Source organism: Rhineura floridana, chromosome 1, assembly GCF_030035675.1.
Source record: "Rhineura floridana isolate rRhiFlo1 chromosome 1, rRhiFlo1.hap2, whole genome shotgun sequence".
In the NCBI taxonomy this organism is placed as follows: domain Eukaryota; kingdom Metazoa; phylum Chordata; class Lepidosauria; order Squamata; family Rhineuridae; genus Rhineura; species Rhineura floridana.
The window spans coordinates 126,341,435-126,355,947 of NC_084480.1; the positions used below are offsets into that span (position 1 = coordinate 126,341,435).

A 14,513-nucleotide genomic window follows, 5' to 3' on the forward strand; every position below is an offset into this window, starting at 1 on the left:
CAGTTTCACCTTTAAAAAGGCATCCTTAAAAAGACCTTTGTTCCTGGAACATTAATGGAGGTATTACTGTATTAAAAAATGAAAAGAAAAATTGGGGAGGAAATTTGAAGCATATACTGCTACCCCAGGGGAACTGAAACAGGCAATTAAGAATGGCTATTCAAGGGACAATTAACAGCTTATTCATAAGTTATCCCCTCTATCATGCTCAACAGGAAGTAATCGCAAGCAAGAGACTTCCAATTAAAACCACAGGTAGGGGGTGCTTAAAAGAATTTGATTTTTGCAAATTCTGCTACAAACTGACTTGATCCATGCATCCCAGACTAACAGGCAAATGAGAACCAACTTTTGCACTTCCCAAGTCTTCCAACACAGTTTGTGACTGGAAAAGAATATCAATATACATTTATAAATGAGTATTTTGAGATAAAATACATTCAGAAACACATAAGATATAAAAACACATGTATTTAAATGTGAATTTTCATGTAGATTGTTTTAATTAATTATTTTAATTATATATAATTATTGTGGAAACAGGGCTGAATAGATTTATGGTCAAATACATGCAAAAGTAATTAAAACACGATTGATTCACTCTTCCCTTCAGCGCAGGAGATCTGAAAAGCCTCAATAGCGCTTGGCCTCTCCATACTGGACAAGCAGGTACTGCAACTGCCTTATTTACATGAGAGGTCAACATAGAGAGCATTGCAATGATGTGTCAAAGACAATAGAAATGGACAGCCTTCCAAGTCGATTCTGACTTATGGCGACCCTATGAATACGGTTTTAATGGTAAGCGGTATTCAAAGGGGGTTTACCATTGCCTTCCTCTGAGGCTGAGAGGCAGTGACTAGCCCAAGGTCACCCAGTGAGCTTCATGGCTGTGTGGGGACTTGAACCCTGGTCTCCCAGGTCATAGTCTCACACCTTAACCACTACACCACACTGGCTCTCATCAAAGACATTATCTGGACTCTATAAAAAATGAGTGAACAAAGGATGGCAATCCACTTCAGTTCGAGTTTTGTTTTTTATAAGCAATGGTTATTACAACATAAATACAAGGCATGATGTATACATATATATAAAGACACAGAGACATTAGATCCAATAAAACAATGGTAAGACCCTGAAAATACAAATAAACAAAATTTGAAACAATTCAATTAATTTTTTTTAAAATGTAAATGTACTGCCTTCAAGTCGATTCTGACTTATGGTGACCCTATGAATAGAGTTTTCACGAGGCTGAGAGGCAGTGACTGGCCCAAGGTCACCCAGTGAGCTTCATGGCTATGTGGGGATTCAAACCCTGGTCTCCCAGGTCGTAGTCCAACACCTTAACCACTACACCACACTGGCTCTCAATTAATTTAAAAGCTCCCCTTAACATTTGGCCCTAATATGATTCAAAAAGGTCGCTCATATCTTTATTGCAGGTAGAACAAATAAAGCTACCCTATAGCTGACGAATCCAACCCAAAATGGTATTTCAACGGCATACCAAATGTTCAATACGGCAGTCTGAACTGATGGGTCTAGATCTCACACAGAAGATCCAAATCCTTTGTGATGCAGAAATAGCAGTGTTCAGTTTTCACAGAGGAAATTGCTCAGTGATTGATAAAATAATGAATTAAAAACTGAAACCACAATTAAAACACATGCTAAAAGAACACAACAATAAAAACAAAAATAAAATCATTAAGACTGCAGTTCAAAGCACACTCACTTGGGAATAAGTCTTGTAGAACTCAATTGGTCTGAGTCGACATCTATAGGATTGCATCGAAATTCACCAACAGCAGGAGCAATAAAGCCACCTTAGGATATCCTTATAAAAGATACTGTCAGATGTTTTAGCAGCCTACTTTTAAATACTTACCCATCTTCAGTGCTAACTGAACATGACTCAACCTGGCTTCAGAATTGGTTGTGGGGGCTGAAAAAACCTCTGCGTAGGAGGAGCTCAACACCCTGGGTGCCAGCATGGAAAAAGTTCTTTCTCAAGTTCCCCCACAAGGAACAACACATGGACTGACACATTTCTATTTTTGGTCTTTGTCACTTTTCAATGTGTTCAATCATAACTCTGTCCCATCCCATTTTGAAAACCAAGACATCTTATTTAAATTTTTATTTTAAAATATATTGTCTCTGAAAAATACATTTATTACTAACTGTAAGCTGGATCACTTGCACATCAGTCTGAGAGGTGAGGATCAGGTCAAAACAGAGTTCACCAAGATCATATTCTTCACATGTCTCTCTATAGGAAAAGGGATGCACAGCAAGGTAGTGTTAGGAGATTGTCGGGAATGGGTAAGAACTTATTTGCAAACCAATTACTCAACAGAACTGAAGCTAAAATCTTTTTATTATATGTCTTGAACTGATTCTCAGTTAATCTGCTGTTCTTATTTTTTTCCTAATAATGCTATGAGAAATCACTCCAAAATTTAGCAAATCATTTAGCAACCAGGGCCAACATGATCAGGCTCAGTCCAAATCATTTTTCTGCCTGAGGCAAAACAGCAATTGGTCCTCTGCACCCCCACCCCCTGAGACATGATGCTGGCAGAGTCATTTTGAAATCTGAGACAGAAAATTCCACATGTGCCTCTCCCTAAGAGCAAAAATATATCAATAAATTAAATAATTTTACAGTTTTATTCCAAGACACCCAAATCAGCTGCCTGACTCTGTCTAATAGGAGGGCCCTCATACATGATCTAGACTAAACAATGCAAATTACAGTAATGCAACTGTAATAAATAAAATGAATCTATAGTACATTTCTATAGGGTAACTTTATGTAATCCAAATAGAAAATAACATTAACGGTTAACTATGGTCTAAGGGACTCCAAAACGTTTGAATGGATGGTCTGAGTGAGAAATCTGTTCAGCGATACATTCAATATTCAACTGCACATGCACACACACACCTCCACACAGCTCAAATTAGGACTAACTCGAATCCCACAGATCTCAAAGGGATTTAAACTGCAATCCTTTGAGTGTTTTCTCAGACAAGAGGGCCACTGTGTTCGGTGGGGTGTACTCCCAAGTAACTGTGATTAGGACAGCAGTTCTGAACATTTCTGATTCAATCATAATCTAAATTGGGAGAGGAAAACCTCGGGCCTGAGGGCCAAATGCAGCTGCCATGCCTCTCCATTTGACCCTCAAGACTCTTCCCAGGACATGCTCCTTCACAGTCCTGCTCTGTGCTGTCCTTGAGTTCTTTCTGCCTGCCTCAAATGTGCCCTTGGACTGTGAGAATGCCCTTACTTGCCTGTGTGCACAGAAACATCAAATTTTTGTGTGGCTGGAATGTAGTCTACTGTGCAAAAGTAAGAGTCATATCTATTGTTTCCCCCCCCCTTTTTGTTTCTGACCTATAGATAGAAGGAACTGTCAATTTCAGTTCTCACTATTTCTCATTTTTCCAATGTGAAGTTTAGTTCTCCACATTTCTGCATCAATCAGCACATTTTTGTTTAAAAGATCCTCATGAAAATTCTTAAGCATTTTAGTATGAATTCCTCTAATAAATGCATTTTGTATGCAGTTTTGACTAATGTACACACTTTTGTAAGGAAATTCTACTAAAATAATGCATTTTTATATCACATTTTCATATATTCATTTTTATGCACATGTTCCCCTAATATTGTCATTTTTGTAAACATTTTTTATTGGAGAACTGCATCAGAAAATTCAGATAAGTGAGCATTTCAAAGGATGGGTATGTTTCAGTTCTCAGATTGCTTCAAAATGTGCAAAATTGACAAATTTAGCTTTAAATGTGAACTGAATTAAATCTCTCTCTCATCCATACCCCGACCATACTCACTTTTTCTCTGGCCACACCCAGCACTGGCATGCGACCCTGAGAACGTTGTCCATGCAGGAACATAGCCCTTGGGCTGAAAAGGGTTCTCTGACCCTCATCTAGCAACCCAATAAGCATGTGTATGATGTGGAAAATTAAAAATGACATTTTGCTACTCACAAACCACTTGTTTTCTGTTTTCAAACAGTTTCAGTTGCATTCAAAGTTGAGAATGTTACACTTTTTATTTTGCAGAATAATAGTTACATTTTTTCAAATATAGTAATGCCTCATACAAGGAGCCCCAGCAATGAAGTTTAATAACACTAAGAAGATAGTGGCACAACATACAGCTCTTAATCTGCAGATTCTTTTTAGGTACCAACAGACAAGTTGTATTGTCTTGCTGTTTGTTTTAGCTCACTTGTTTTGTTGCTTGTTAAGCATTTTTCAGCTTCTGCACAGCAAGCTATGTTCTCTTTTTGTCTGCTATCATAAATTACCAGCCACGAGAGCTTCTCAGAGAACAAAAGAACAGGCTTTGCGTACCCTTTCGTAGCACAGCACGGCATGTGCTTCATTAAAGACAAGGGCCACTATTTCACATGGCATGGTTTATACTAATAAAGGAAGGCTACTTTTTAAATAACGGTGATGCCTCTAGAAAAAATTATGTCAGCAAAAAGATTGCTTTCCCCATTAAAAACAAACTTTTGCTTTGCATTTATGTGCCAAATTAACCATCACAGGCAGCGTCCTTAATATCCCACAGAAAGAAAAACAGTTTGTGGAGGTGGGCTATTTCGAGCAGACATATGGTGGCAGGGAAGGAAAAAAGTTAAGCAGACTCTTAACACTGGTCATCTGTTCCTGATTTCATCTTCCCAGTTACTTCTCTGTAAGAACACAACTCAGCAGGAAGAATCACAGAACTTCCTCGCTCTAAGAGAGACTTGTAATGAACAAAATATCTGCATGAAGACCTGGTATATTCTCTCTGTGGGTCTACAAGAGCCCGATCATTCTTCCTCAACCTGGTGCCCTCCATATGTTTTGGACTAAATCTCTCATCAGTCCCAGACAGACAACTCCATTGGTCAGGGATGATGAGAGCTGTCGGCCAAAGCATCAGGAGGGAACCAGGTTGGGGAAGGCTGGGCTGGATAGAATGGAATAGGGGACAAGAAAGTGAAGAAGCACTAAAAAGGGAGATAGATATGGCAAGCTGTAGGAGCCACACTGGTTGAGTCTTTCCATATTACCCAGGAGTGCTTCAAAAGACAGCTCAGAATGAGGGTGCCCTATCAAACAGGGTGCCCTAGTCCCCTATCCTAGTCTCTGTGGGTGTGGTTTCTAAAAGGATGCTTAGTATCTCTGACCATATGTCAACTCCTAGAAATGGATCTTTGGTGTTCCACTTCCAAGTCACAAGAAGATACCAGTAGGATACCCACAGCACTGTTTGTTTCCACTGGTGCCTTACAAGCAATTGAAATGACACAGGAAAACAATGCAACAAACAAGTCAACAACAGTAGAGCCACTCTGATTCAAAAATATTTCCGATTTTAAAACAGCAATTTACTCAAAAGATACCTTTGTGTATTTCACTACAGAAAGGATACTCATATCAGCATATCCACAAACAAGGCTTCTAGAACCACAAGAGACTGATACTTTGGTGTGACAGTTTTTTGATATATAGAGAGACTCTGAACCAGGTAAATATCAATTTGAGAGACTCAATCTTGATGTGATCAGAAATTTACTCATGTAAATATACTCAGAATAATAATTCCACCAGCACTACACAGAAACATGTTTTAGAAAACAAATTGCTAAGCTCAGCAGGGCACTTCAAAATGTTGAGCCTGAGCTTGCCATATAGTTTAGTAGCCCTTCAGAAACACATCTGCATTCAACAATAACCAAATCCAGCAGAGCGCTCTATCACAACTAAATTATCAGAATTCACATGGCAAAAGTTGGAAGCTGATCTGTTTACTTAGAAAGTCTCCATTTATTTTGTTGTTATTGTCTATCATTCCTGCTACTTGGACAATCCAAAACTACAGAGTATGATTGCAGAAGAGTGATTACTGTGCTAAAGGGTATATTTGCTTACCACAGTATATCTTTCATTTTGTGGAAGACAATGGGCCACAATTCTCAGGTACTGCTTTCAAACACTTTGTAGTAGACTTCTGTTTCCAGCATATCACAGTAGTTCACACTCACTACATAGTAGCAGGGAAGCCAAAAGAGTTGTTTGGACAGTGATGTAGCCTACTTCAAAAAATTAGGACATTGTTCATTCCCCCTGGACACGGGTGAAGTCTAGCAGAGCTGCTCATGAGTCAGTAACTGTGTACAAGTTACTGACTAAGCTACTCATGAATTCATGCCTGTGTACAACCCTATCAAACGCTGCAGCTGACCTGCAAAAGCTGTGCACATACAAGAAATCTGTCAGAAAGGTAAACTGATGAAAAAATCACTGGAGACGCAATTTCAGTACCAGATAGGCAAGCAGAAGTGTCACAATTCACGGGAAGTTTGGATTTTAGATATGAGAGTCCAAAGAGAAGTCCAGACTTGGTGCAGAACTCCTCATTCACATAGAGTGAGGACAACAAAGGGACTCCTTCAACAGGATCATAACACCTCTACCATGTCCATCTTGTTTATTGGACTAAAGCATACTTCATTTCAGCCAGAAAGCTTAGATTTGTAGGTCACCAAGTTATTAAATTTTTTACTGTATTTTGATGCCACAGTATATTATACTGCTTTGCGTAACAACGTTAATACACATTACAAAAGAAATATACAATAAAAGTATGACCCATTGTACTTTTATTGTGTATGTATATATATATATAGATCCTTTAGGCCAAAAAACACTATATAAATGAACCATACCACACCACACCACACCACACCATACCATACAAAGCTGAGTACTTAAAAGGAAAAAAGGTCATCAAAATGGGAATACTGTTCCCATTATATGATTTAACCCTTTCCAAATAAAGAGAGATATAACAGAAAGAGTTAACTTCTTTCCAGCTGGATGATATCATCAGCAAGGGGCACAGCTTTATTTGGAGTTAGTTTCAACTTGCAATGCAGCACTTGAAGAAGTCAGAGCTGTCTGAGCTCTCTTTATACTTCTTAATCCAATGCATGGCCACAGATAATTCAGAAAGGGCAGAGGGAATCCTTTCTGACCACAACTTGCCATTAGTGCAATATATCCTGTCAGGTCCTTCAGCAACTTACTGAACTCAACTTTAGTGCTAACAAAGCTCTTTGCTGCAATGACAATGCTATGAAGAGTTCTCAAGGATTTAATTTCCACCTAGTGTTTGTTTTTCTGAGCCTCCACGGGACAGGTGGCGCATGAGCCTTAACTCTGGAGAGATGTAATGAGTCTACAGGTAATTGTGCAAGTTCCTATGGAGATTACTTATTACAAATGACAGTACAACTTATACTACCTGCTGGCACAACTACCACAAAGAGACAGCACAAAATTGAATGCTATACTACACTACTGAAGTTTTTAAAAAATGTTTTTAATTGGATATTTTCCAGAGATTAATAGCGGAGCACTCCATGGATTCAATTCATGATTATAATTTCATGTATTCAGAATGTTAAAAAGAAATTCTAAGAGGGTGATGCGGTGGATTTGGGAATAGAGATTCAATGTGAGAGTCTCAAGTACAACTCCATTCCCAGATATGAAAACCACTGGGTGGATAGCATTGTGCAAACCACATGCACTCAGTTTAATTCATGAGGTAATTTTGAAGACAAATGAGATGATCTATACAACAATTTTCACGCTGAAATGTAATACAAAAATAGTAATAATTAAACCTCTAACATTATAATTCAAAATATTAGAGAATTTTTGTATTATAGTTCTTCTGAACAGCATAAACAGTTCAACTATGGGTTTTTTATTTATTTAAAGCAAGGCTGGGGAGCATATGGCCCTCCAGATGTTGCTGGACTGAAGTCCCATTATCCATGATCATTGGCCACACTGGCTAGGACTGATGGGAGTTGGAATCCAGCAGCATCAGGGAGGACCACAGTTTCCCCACCCTTGATCTAAGGCAATATAACAGGCCATTAACATAAGGCACTACCAAGAGCATTTACATAAGGCACAATACATTTTAGGTTGAGTCTTTGTTATTTTATTTGACTCCTGAAAATAATGGGATCAAACAATGTATTTATTATGTTGTATATTTTTTTCTTAGTACTTCAAGCTGGGCTGTGTAAAGCAGCATAAACCAATTTTAGAAAACAATCAGAACAGCACAGATATTTATAAGTAGTCTCATTTACCAGGATCATGAGATAAACCTATCTTAATAGTCTTGGATGCTGATATTTTAATAATCTAGGTAGCTGGTAATACTATTATTTATTCATGACCCTAGTAAATGAGTCCTCCTAGGGTGACATCTCCATAAATTAGGAAATTACCAGAGAAAAAGCCTCCCTCTCTGCTTGAATTGGCAGCAGATATGGAATACCAAGGCATTAGACTGGGCAAGTCCATTCTTTTCAGGCCGTTTGTACTCTGAATCGAATGTCCAGCTCTCAAACTGATCCAAGGAAGGCTTGTGTCCTCTCCCAGACCTCACTAATTTGGCTGCTAACGCATATGCCCATCTGCATAATTAATCCAATTTTACCAGATCAATTATGAATTAGATTTGAGGCAGGTGAGGGGTTCACTACCAATCTTGTACTGCCATCGATTTAATTGAGGAGATATGCAGATGCTAAAACGTTATTTAGAAGCTGACACCCAAACAAACCTCTTGATACTATTTAAACAAGAATATGGTTCTTCTCCCTCAGTTCAAGTACAAAATATAAACAAATTACTACATAGGTGAAAAGCTTTCCAAGCTTCAATAGAAGAGGTGCAAGATATATATTAACACAATATTATTGGTCACTAACTGACATATACCATTTCAATTCCCAATGGAACATTCTATCAAATCCTGGTCCCAAACAGTCACTTAACCAAGATACTTTAGCAGCCAACAACCATAATCTGTATCCAAAGATGCATGTGCAAGAATAGAAGGGGACAGTAGAGTGCTGACGGTGTGACCAGTGGCTCAGATAAGTGTGCAGAACTGTTGAAAGGCATTCCATTAGCAGTCAATTGTCCCTATTTAACTGGCAGCTGTGGTACAGCCAAGGCTCCTGCTGCTTGCAAGGGCTTATTTGAATACACAACTCCAATTACATAGGCTGAACTCTTCAGGACTTTGACAGGTACCCTAGAGATTTCTACAATTAATTTTATTATGCACTTTCTGCCTAAAATGCCCTGGGAAGTAGGAAAAAGTTGTCCCGTATATGTCTGAAAGTTGTGTTCGTGTGTGTGTGCCTATCTGTTTATATGTATAAACAGTCCATTGATGTGTGTGTGGGGGGCAGGGGAGATAACAGAGTGATGAAGTTGGAAACATAAAGTGGCAAAGTATTGTAGAAAGCACTCAAGCTAGTCATTAGCTGCATTTAAATTTACAAGAGATACAGGGCCAGAAATGGAGACAACCTGATAGTCCTGATGCACTCTTGGAATCGTTGGAGGCACATGGATTTACATTCAGCACTCACAGCAGTAGCTTTAATTATGCCAAGTATCTCACAATAACAGTTTTGCCACTGTAATTCCATGAGAAGAGCTATTATCTTACATTCAGCCAAAGGTAAAGTAAGAAATATCCACCTCCCCTTCCTCTCTGTTACAATGAGAGTTCAAATGTAGTTCAAAAGCTCTTTATAATCCAATGTTGTTGTTTACCTTACAGTTCCCTGTGTTTCAAATAGCCCTTTGCTTAAGGCCAATGACACACTATAAGCAACTGTGTTATGACCCTGGAGGGCAACAGTGACCTGGACACTGAGGCTACAGATTCACTGGCTAAAGAGCCAGAATGGATTCCTAGCTATGAGCCTGATGCTGGTGATCCGGGTACCAATGAACCCAAGGCAGGCATCCAGAAGCCCACTGCACCTGAGGACCCTCACAGGTGCCTTTGTCTGAGAAACTATGTGTCTCTCACAGTATCTTGCTAGGTCCAACAGCACAGGGGGCACAGGTAGGAAGAACACAGGAGGAGTCCCTATCTTCAGGCCAGAAGGTTGACCTTTTAAGAAACTCTAGTCCTCCAAAAAGGGGCAGAGCCAAGGAGAGGTAGACCAGAGGCAGAGGTTCAACAGTCTTCAGTTCACTTCCAACTATTGCTGGACCAAGTTGCTCATTAGGAGACCTCCTTGGAGCTCCAACAAGTGGCATGCCTTGGCACCATGTTCTCTGGGCTCCTCCATGGTACCAGCATAGGATTTATTGACTACAGGTCAAATAATTATCTTTCGAAACAGCTCAAATCCCATGGACTGGCACCAAAACAAGGGAGATAGCATTGTCCAGCCCGTTAGATACTCTGAATAATAAAGAACATCAGGAGGGATGTGATGGAAGGGAGCAGTGCTGATGCTGTGTGAAGCATCTGTGTGCCATCAACAGTATGCTGAGGAAGATAAAGGATCAGAGTACATCCGCCTAAAAGAAATCCTATGAGGATGGGTCTCAGGAGCAAACCTTTATTCTGTTACATTACTGACTACATCTGAAAGCAAAATAGTTTAAATGCCACCTGAATTGCTACAAAATATCAGGAGGTACAATGTGATTCAAAGTCTGACAGTGAGCAAATCCTCTACGGGATTGCAACCTTTTCCACCCTGGAACTGAATCCATAATAAAATTTGTTTTGAAAACTGGATTGATTTGGGGCTAGATGAAAGGCAAGCACCACTGTTCAAACATCCTCACAGATAACAATTCAGTTCTGCCATATTTGTGAGCATAGTGAAAAGCATTATAGACCCCATCATATGGTACATCTTGCTGAGGATGGCACAAAAAGGTCTTTTTGGCTGTTGAGATATTCAAAAATAATTGCTGGATTCATAGCTAGCTCGTATTTTAAACAGGGCACAATAAAAGTGAGCATGATTTGAAAAGCTTGGTTAATATGTTGTTCTTTTCAGATATGATTTAAACATTTATGGAGTTTACAAGGAACTGATAATATATAACATTCACATACGTAACATAATTTTTTTCAAAAAAATTCTCAGAAGTACAGCTTTAGTATCTATCCTTAAGCTGCCCCTGAAAAATGAAAGCCTTGAATTAAAACAGTCTTTTAGATAATGGAGATTTATTTTCAGCACTAAATTCCTTGAAAAACCAAGTATTTATCATACATGTTTATATCAAGGAACTACAAGCTCTGGAAATAAGGCCACCATGTTCCTCCACCCCGCAAGGCCAAATATCCTCAAAAAGATGGAAGTTCTAACAAGCAAACATAAAATAATTCCATGCATTTCTACAGACTTTCATCTGAGACAACTTTGTTCTCAGTTGTCTACATCATTTCACAAGCATGCAAATTATTGTCTGAACAAGCAAATGACTGCAGGTAAAACTGCTGAAAGGATTTCAGATTGCTTCAGATTTGGCTGCTACATGATGAGGAAGAGCTATGCTATGCCAGGGCAGTATTATTGCCTCTTTACACCTCTGCTATGCTTTTAACATCGATCTAAAGTTTTCGAGTGAGACAGAGTCTAAAGTCTTTGTCAGCTTACCGTAAAGCAAAATATTTTTTGTCTTCTTCATTCCATCTGGGACATATTGTCGACAGACCCACAAGAATCACAATTCTGTATCTTGCAATGCTTTCCAGAGGGATTTCCTGTTAGGAAACAAAGAAGAAATCTTAAGAATTTATCACACACACACACACACACACACACATTTTCTTGAACAAAATACAACTTCTATTTTATGGTGTTTTCTTGCACAAATAATAAATCAGCTTCTTTTATGTTCTCCAGGCTCATGATCAACTGAGTTAAAACAACACTCTGGTCATCTGCTCCACACCTGAGGAGGCTCCTTTGCTCCTAACCAGTATGAAGAAGAAGAGGTTTGACTGCAGTCATGATAGCATTCTTAGTGTTTATTACTTTTGTCCTGCTACTCAGCTGTTAAAGGCAAAGACTGTCCTCTCCTCCCCTGTCTTCCAGCCAATAGGTAAGGAATAAGCAAAAACAGTACAAAAAAACAGAGTGAGGTGTTCAGATGTGAAATCCATATAACACTAAACTAAGTTAAGGATATGGTTTTAGATTGACAGTCATATCAATATGTAATTTATTTAGGGGGGGCCAACAATCTTAACTCTGCACTAGCAGATACAAAAAGCAAGGAAGAATTGGGCAAGAAAGGGTGGAAAGTAGGTTGGCTACTTCTGGATGGCCAAAAGAAAGAGGAACTGGTTCACCAAGAAAGGACATAGATTTGCATAATATTTACATGTGTTCATTCATATATGCAGATGCACATTTAGAAATAATTATTGCAGTCTAACAGAAATACAGTGCATCACACTTCAGTGGACTTTGGGGGCTGTGACTAGGTGAGCAGTGTGTTTATTCTGCTGCCCACTGGATTCTTGTTGAAGGTCAACGTCAAGGCTCCTGCTCTTCCTTCTAATGTTGCTGTCATTTGTTTATTGGATATTATTTATAGCTATATTTGTATACCACAATCTCATTTATAAACATCAAAACTATTCACAAGTTTTAAAAAAGAACACACGTACAGTAAAAACCATAAAAATGCAGTAAAAATAGAGGTCAGCTATTGCAAAAAGACATCTTAATTGCCTGCACAAGCCTGGCAAAACAGAAAGGTGTTTAAAAGTTAAAACAGAAGGCGCCTACTGAATCTCTGTTGGCCGAGCATTCCAGATAACTGAGCCGATGACACTGAAGGCTCGATTTCATGTCAATGTTAAATGAGCCTCACCAACTTGGGGGACAGTAAAGCTGCTCCTGCAGATGATCTCAGTAACTGAGCTGGGATATGAGGGTTCAGGTGTTTTTATCTTGGGCTAGACAGCCCGTTAAAGAGGATTCTTTCAAATAAAGAACTGTCCCCTTGACCACCCTTGAAATAGGCATTTGTCCTCTGTAAAGCAGGGCACAAGGCCACGCTAGTGGGAAAGAGATGAACTGAGACAAATGCATGGCATGTCCATAACAAGGTAACCGAGGGGCAGTATCAGAATGACACATTGGGAGGGTCACAGTGCTGTGTTTTCTTATAGAGGAGGCCTGGTTTGTTTAGGTGGAACCAAACTGACTAGACTGGTGAGCAGCCACAATGGTGAAATTCACTGATTTATTTACCCTAAATCTTGGTATCCCACTGTTATATAAAATATTCAAAGCAGCCCATGACAGCAGGGCAAATACACTGTCGCAATCATAAAATAGTAAGCCAGAGCATCAGTAAAATCACAGGGGGAGAATTTAAAGTTATTTAATTAATCTTTATTTTTTCTCCATAACCCCTCATTAGTGGTGGTGGAGTGGGAGTTTGTCTCTTGCCCTTCCTTACCTTAAAATAATTCAGAGGTGACAAAGTCGGGTGTATTCTTGCTTGTACATTTTTTATGAACTTTAAAGCATCACACTAGCCTTTACCTACAGGTTACCCCACATTGTGAGGTTGTCTTGGATACTGTCTGCAGAGTTCTGAAGAGCTCTAGTTTTTAATTTTGTTTTGTTAAAGCAGAGCAATGTACATTTACAAAACTTAAATGAAGGTTTTAACTTTTAAATAAATATTCCACTGCTGTGCTTAAGTTAAGTATATAAATAAATAAACCACAAGTTCTTCAGTTCTCCACAGGCAACATTTTGGACACCCTCACTTTATCACAAAGCCAATAGACCTAAAGAAACAGAAAGGTATACTGTAGGAAAACAAACAGCTATAGAGCATTGAAAGATACAGAAAACAATAGAGTGACAGATCAATACAAGGCTCTATGTGAGCCTGATCCAAATCAGGCAGCGTTCCTGACACTGGAGTTTGACTTGGGGAAGGGCAAAATCATCCAGGATTACCCCACTGTGCCTCGTTATTCAGTCCCCACAAAAAGCATATGCATGCCCCTAGTCTAAATCTTTCCTTTTGTGTTAGAATGTTTTTTCACTCAGTGTGGTGAGATTGGACTTTGGCTGAACATTGGGCTTGGACCTGAGATCCCAAATCCCAATTCAGAAGGTGACCTCGGTCACAATTTCTTGGCCTAACTATCCTCACAAAAACACTGAGAGGAAGAAGTAGTGTGGGGAGAAAGAGCAGGTCTGGTGCTAGCACATGGTTGGGTAGGGCACTGGATCTCACACAGGGCCCCAGGGGGCCCTCCTAGGATAAGCACAGACCAGCAGCACTCTGTCTCCGCCTCCCCACCACCCCAGTTGTAGCTGGGAAGCTCCTATTATTATTTTAATTGATATCTTGCCTTAATTGATATCTTACCAGGTCTGGCAGGAGGTCCTAGTTATCATGTGTCTCTTTAACTTGGAAACTTGTATATTTATGATGCTTGGTGATAACACGGGATGTTCAGAGACTAATAGTTTGTCTCTAGACAGGCCCTTTTTCCAGTTCTTCATACAAAGCACTATATTAGTAATACTAATAGCATTAAATCTCCACCAGTGCTGTGTGTTTGTTCTGCACTAGAC

General features: G+C 39.2%; 1 protein-coding gene across 13 annotated transcripts in view; it reads right to left on the bottom strand.

Annotated features, from left to right (window-relative positions):
* LINGO2 (leucine rich repeat and Ig domain containing 2) overlaps positions 1 to 14,513 on the bottom strand; it is a 982,977-nt gene that overhangs the window by 754,828 nt on the left and 213,636 nt on the right. For 11 of the 13 annotated variants that reach the window (XM_061631549.1, XM_061631628.1, XM_061631608.1 and 8 more), the window contains one exon: positions 11,556 to 11,662. The gene's annotated coding sequence lies outside the window, so the exon portion shown is untranslated. Of the gene's footprint in view, positions 1 to 1,741; positions 1,788 to 2,190; positions 2,279 to 11,555; positions 11,663 to 14,513 lie in introns of those variants that run through there. The other 2 variants (XM_061631557.1, XM_061631644.1) reach the window with 2 other exon arrangements.